The sequence below is a fragment of the Carcharodon carcharias genome, chromosome 31 (genome assembly GCF_017639515.1).
Source record: "Carcharodon carcharias isolate sCarCar2 chromosome 31, sCarCar2.pri, whole genome shotgun sequence".
Classification (NCBI taxonomy): Eukaryota; Metazoa; Chordata; class Chondrichthyes; order Lamniformes; family Lamnidae; genus Carcharodon; species Carcharodon carcharias.
In genome coordinates, this window is record NC_054497.1 from 10,391,213 (window position 1) to 10,397,212 (window position 6,000).

The following is a 6,000-nucleotide window of genomic DNA, read 5'->3' on the forward strand; positions in this document are numbered from 1 at the left end:
CAATGATGGAGAATCTATAACCTTTGGGGTAGAGAATTCCAAAGATTCACAACCCTTTGAATGAAGCAATTTCTCCTCATCTCAGTCCTAAATGATCAGCCCCTTATTCTGAGAGACTGTTCTAGTTAGGGTTGTAAGTAGCTGAGACACAGCCCCAGCTTCAGCCTCCTCTACTCCGAGTCAGTGACTTGTAGCTGCCTTAGGGACTGCATGTTAGAAGTCCTGCTTCTGTTTTTTGAGGAAGTGGATGTGTCTAGGTATCAAATAGGACCAGCAAAAGGCTCCGCTGTGATGGTCAAATACTCTCCTGATGCTCAGCGTTTAGGCTCACAAATTACTTAGTGGTATCGGATGGAATTCTGTAGAATTATACTCGCTCAAGAGTTGTACTTTCAGCAGAAGTTTTCATTTGTAAGTTCAGGTGCAATGAGAGTTGTCAAGCAATTCAATCTTGGGGGCTTATCCTCACCTAAAATGCATCTCCCAGCAACAGTCACCACATGATCTTCCTCCACCTAGGAAGAGGTCTTGAGGTCTATTAAAACAATCCTACTGCAGCTCCAGTTGAGATCAGCACAGACCAGGAAATTTAAACATAGACCCATTCATGTAGGGCAGATGTTAGCCTTGGCTCAGCTGACACCCAGTTTGCACACAGCAAGATCCCACAAACGGCAACGTAATAAATGACCAGGAAATCTGTTTTAGTGATGTTGGTTGAGTGATAAATATTGACCCAGGACACTGGGGAGAATTTCCCTGCTCTTCTTTGAATACTATCTTGGGATCTTTTACTCCACCTGAAAGAGCAGATGGGGCCTTAGTTTAATGTCTCATCTGAAAGATGGCACTTTTGACAGTGCAGCACTCCCTCAGTGTTTCTCTGGTTTATCAGATTATAGTAAGGAAATTTAACTCTTTTTCTCTCCACTGACTGTTGGATAGTTCCATTGTTTCCTGTAGTATTTTGCTTTTTTCTAAATATCATGAAAATCCTTTCATCTAAAAAGGCAGGGGCTAAGAGGAGGTATTGACGTAACAGTAAAATATATAGAATGTACAGCACAAAAACAGACTATTCATGCCAACTGGTCTGTATTCCACAAGAGCCTCCTCCCAACCTTCACCATCTCACCCTACCTTCTGTTCCTTTTTCCCTCACGTACTCATCAAGCTTCCCCTGAAACGTATCCATTTACATCCAACACTCTCTGGGGTAGTGAGTTCCACATTCTAACCATGGTCTGGGTGAATACATTTCTCCTGAATTCCTTATTGGATTTATTAGTCACTACCTTATATTTATGGCCCCCTAGTTTAACTCTCCCCACAAGTGGAAAGATTTTCTCTGCGCTGACAATGATAATGTAGTCCCTGATACAGAGAAGACTGCAAATGCAAGCCTGAAATGAATAACAGAAAATGTTGGAAAAGCACAGTGAGTCGATCAGCAGCTGTGGTTACAGCTCTTTCCAGAATCCTGAGATCTCTTAATGGGCCATTAAGCCTATTAGTTATCTGCCTGTCTGTCTCTCTCTCTCTCTCTGTGACAATTATATTAGAAGTCTTAACCACCACCTACTGTTTTTAAGACAATTGGCTTAAAAAACAGAGGATGAGGGGAATTTTTTTATATTGTGAGTTGTTAGCACAGAATCACAGAATTGTTATGTTGCAGAAGGAGGCCATTCAGCCCATGACGATCTGGTTATGATCTGGAATGTACTGCCTGAAGGGAAGCAAATTTAATAATAGCTTTCAGAATGGAATTAGATAAATACATGCAGGGGAGATAATTGCAAAGCTATCAGGAAAGAGCAGCAAGGAGTGGGGTTAATTAGATAGCTCTTTTAAAGATCCTGCATGATAGAGCAAATTGCCTCCTTCTGTGCTGTATGATTCTACTTTGTTTTCTTGGGGAACATCCATCTTGTCAGCTCCATAACAAGGAATTTCACCAGCCTCACTGTTCTAGTGAGGGGAATCCCAACCATAAATATCCACCAGTCTTTCTGTCATAAAATATGCTGATTGCCATCTGCGCACTTCAGAAGGCAGGCCCCTTCTCAACACCAGGCCAGGCTGTGGGTACCAGTACCTTTCGGACTCGCTTCTTCGCACTCAGAATTCTCCTCAGTTTAAAGTACTCTTCAGCAGTCTCTTTCTCATTGCACCTCATATAATGCAATTTTCACTCAATATCCCTCACTTATACTGTTCTTACTCATGGTGTGGTCTTTGTGTAATCTTGTGTATAGTCCCTTCCTTTTTTGGTACTCCTACCAGGGTTGCCTTCAGGATTGCCCTGGATTCTCCAGAAATTAGAGATTAATCTCCAGGACACTGTTGCAAGCCACCCCAGGGAGGTGGGTGGGGAGGTGTGGAAACCAAAGAGACATTATAAATGATGTGTCTTAGTTATAAAACTATTGAAAGTGACAATTGGTGGGAAGTCAGAGGTGAAACCTGCAGGAATATGCCCAACTAAAGTTGGCAACTAAACACCCACACGCAGAAGCTCATACACTGCAGTGTCAACCCACAACCTTTTCATATAAAAGGTGTTGGAAATCTGGAATTCTCTCCCTCCAAAGGCAGCGGACATTAGGGCCAATTGAAATTCTCAAGACTGAAATTGATAGATTTTTGTTAGGTCAGGATGTCAAGGGATATGGAGTTAAAGGCAGGAAAATTGTGTTGAAATACACATCAGCTGTGATCTGACTGATGGTAAAACAGCCATGAGGGATTGAGTGAACTCCTCCTATTCCTTTGTACTTAGTCACAAAAGAGCTTAGCAATGGGTGAGCTCTGATATTGTGGGCTTCTAAAAATTCAGAGAGTTGATAATGAATGACAAGGACTCTCCATGGGGGTCAGTGAACAGTGACAAACTGTGGGCAAGTGCAGCAGTGAGGCACACCTGCTGTGACATATAGAGTCAAAGCATAACGGATGGTCGGAACAGGAATATTAGGAGGCTAATTGCTGATAATTAACAAGCCTCGCTCAGAAAAAGTGTTGACAGAGAATTGTTACCTGTCAGGAGTTGTTAAAGCATTACACATCTGTCTTTTATTATTGCTGAATATTGGGAATGGCATTGTTTGTTTTTTTTTAAAGTTTTAGAAAGATGTAATGAGGCAGGGAAGGTAGAATTGGCTTGTATGGTAGTTTTAAAGAAAGTTGTTCAATCACTTTTCTATAATTTGTATGCAAAGAGTTTATAAGCCTAAATATTGTAATTAATCAAACAGACTGAACTATCAAATTCCGATAATCTGAGACAATCTTAGCTCATCCTCGTAGAACATTCCTACAAGCATTCCACTGCAGCCTGCAATTGTTTCCTAAATGATACCAGAGTTTTCACCTGCTATTCATTTAGCCCATTTCTTCTGCTGATCACTCATTACGTGAAGAGCTTCCTGATGTCAGTCCGAAATTTTGCCTTTTGAATCTGTGTCCTACTGAAGTAGTGCTGCCCATAACCTAACTCGTACCAAGCCCTGTTCATCCACCACACTGTGTTCACTGACCTACGCTGGCTGCCCGATCAACAACACCTCGATTTTAAAGTTCTCATCCTTGTTTTCAAATACCTCCTTAACTCCATTACCTCCTCCAGCTGTACACCCTCAGAGATCTCTGTACTCCCGAAATTGTGGCCTCATGCGCTTTCTGAGTTTTAATTGCTCCACCACTGCCACCCTTGTCTTCAGTTGCCTGGGCCCTAAGCTCTGGAATTCCCTCCCTAAACCTTTCCACCTCTTCTCCACCTTTAAGACACTCCTTAAAACTTACCTCTCACTTGTCCTAACATCTCCCACATGGCTCAAGATCAAATTTGGTTTGGTAATGCTCCTACGAAGTGTATTGGTGTGTTTTACAACTTTAAAGGCTCTATATCACTATGAACTGTTATTGTTCCAGATCTACTTTTCTATATCATTTACTATTTTAAAAATCTGTTTTTCAAGGAATTACATATTTTCTCCAATTTTTCTAATGTTCTTATCCATAGGTTCTTCACTGTACCACTTCCAGCACCTGACTGTCTCCAAGTGAAAGTGAGAGGAGGATTGGGAGCGTGTGAAAGAAAATGAGAAAGAATTGAGAGTGTGAATGTGCAAATTAAAATGTGTGAGAGTCTGCAGGTCAATGGATTGTCAGTGCATGGGATGGCAGGCAAGAGGTTTGTAAGCATGAACTAAAAGGTTTGAATGGTGACACGTAAGCCTGAGAGTGTGCAACAGGATTGTGAGTGGGAAAAAGAATGGGTAAGCAACGTTATCCAAAAGATGGTATGTGAGTGCATAAGATTCTACGCGAGTAAAATGTTGTGAAGGGGAGCACGAGAGAATTTACTGAGAGGACTGAATGTGTGTGGATATTCACCATATAAATTTCTGGATTTTCTGTTTGTGGCTGTCTCTCTGCTATTAATAGTCTGGAAGCAAAATTCAAGGATTCAAACAGGTAATATTGAGAGAGGAAGGCACAGAGTAAGGAGGTGGTGACCCAACATTCTCCTTCCCTAGACTGGGCATCAAGTCAGAAGCTCCTGGGTGAGAATGCACGATTTTTAAGTTGCTTTTATACTGGGGTCAGTGGAAACACTGGAGCAAAGGATCTCACATTGACAACACCAAACCCACTTTAACCCACCCAAGTTCATGTTTTACCTGGAAGGGGGCCTTAGTGAATCTGAGAGGTTTACTGGCTTAAAAACTCTTACATTTCTACCTTTCTTCAGTTCTGAGGAAAGATCATTGACCTGAAATGTTAAGTCTGTCTCTCTCCATGCCTGACCTGCTGAGTTTTTTCCAGTATTTTTTGTTCTTATTTCAGATTTCCAACATTGGCAGCATTTTGCTTTCGTTCCTGTCAGGTTTACACTGGGGTTGCCAGTAACTGTGCGAGACACATTCTTCATGAACCAGCAGCATAAACACCCAATGTCAAAATAAAAATAGGTATAATTAGCAAGTGAGGACAGGATACTGAGAGCCAGACAGACCTGCTGTTTATTCAGGGCAGGTAGCAGGTTTAACCGGTAATGATGTAGGTTTAATCCACTCTCAGGGAATTAGAGCACTACCCTTTCAGTTACTAATAGAATTACCCTAATCCCACCACCAGCACCAGTCTTTAATCCTTCAGAAATGCTGAGCCAGTTGCAGAACATCACCTCAAAACTGTGCTAAAGAGTCAATCACTTATAAAAGCTTCAAATCAGGGTTTAAGTAACTCAGAAATGTAAGAGCTCACCACAAACAGATCTTCCAATGTTCCTGTAACATTCACTGCAATAACCAAAATCTCAGCACCAAGTAATCACAACAGTACTCACCAGCACCAATGCCACTCCCTAAAATCAGTCCCAGTGGCCATTTGCAGGCTACTCAAAAGGTTTACTCGTCAGTGCTTTGTGCCAAGTGCACTGTATGTTATAATATTGTACAACAAAGGAACAACATAATTATCAGAGAAGAATAGAGAAGACGGATCAGAAACATTCTTAAGGGGAAGTTTCCTGGTTACAAGGGCAGCTTCCTGGTTACACAGGCAGCCTCCCAGTTCCAGTCTGTTCAGTGTCTCAAATAATAATCTGGTGTGATTAAAAACTGGATGTTACTTGAATATGGTGTGCAGTCGTGTTCTGGACATGTTACAGCTGTTAGGCCCATTATTGTTATTCGTAACTGTTTATGTACCACAGCAACTTGCATTTAATTTGAGCATTTACTGTCAAAAAATGCCCCAAGAAGCTTCATAGGAGTGTTGTCAAAAGAAAATTGACACTGAGACACTTAAGGAGGTATTAGAACTGATGACCAAAACTTTGACCAAAGAGACAGGTTTTAAGGAGCAACTTAAAGGAGGTGAGTGGAAATACCAGATTAGGGTCTAGCATGGTTGTCAATGGCAGTGCAATGGGCATCAGGGATACACAAGAGGCCAGAATTGAAAAAGCACAGAGGAGGTTCCTGAGGTAGC

At 41.6% G+C, this 6,000-nt stretch overlaps 1 protein-coding gene across 3 annotated transcripts in view; it reads right to left on the minus strand.

Moving 5' to 3' along the window:
- LOC121271781 (synaptotagmin-1-like) overlaps positions 1-5,532 on the minus strand; it is a 74,959-nt gene extending 69,427 nt beyond the window's left edge. For 2 of the 3 annotated variants that reach the window (XM_041178050.1, XM_041178047.1), the window contains exon 1: positions 5,354-5,532. The gene's annotated coding sequence lies outside the window, so the exon portion shown is untranslated. Of the gene's footprint in view, positions 1-5,271; positions 5,289-5,353 lie in introns of those variants that run through there. The other variant, XM_041178048.1, reaches the window with a different exon arrangement.
- Between the last annotated feature and the right edge of the window lie 468 nt (positions 5,533-6,000).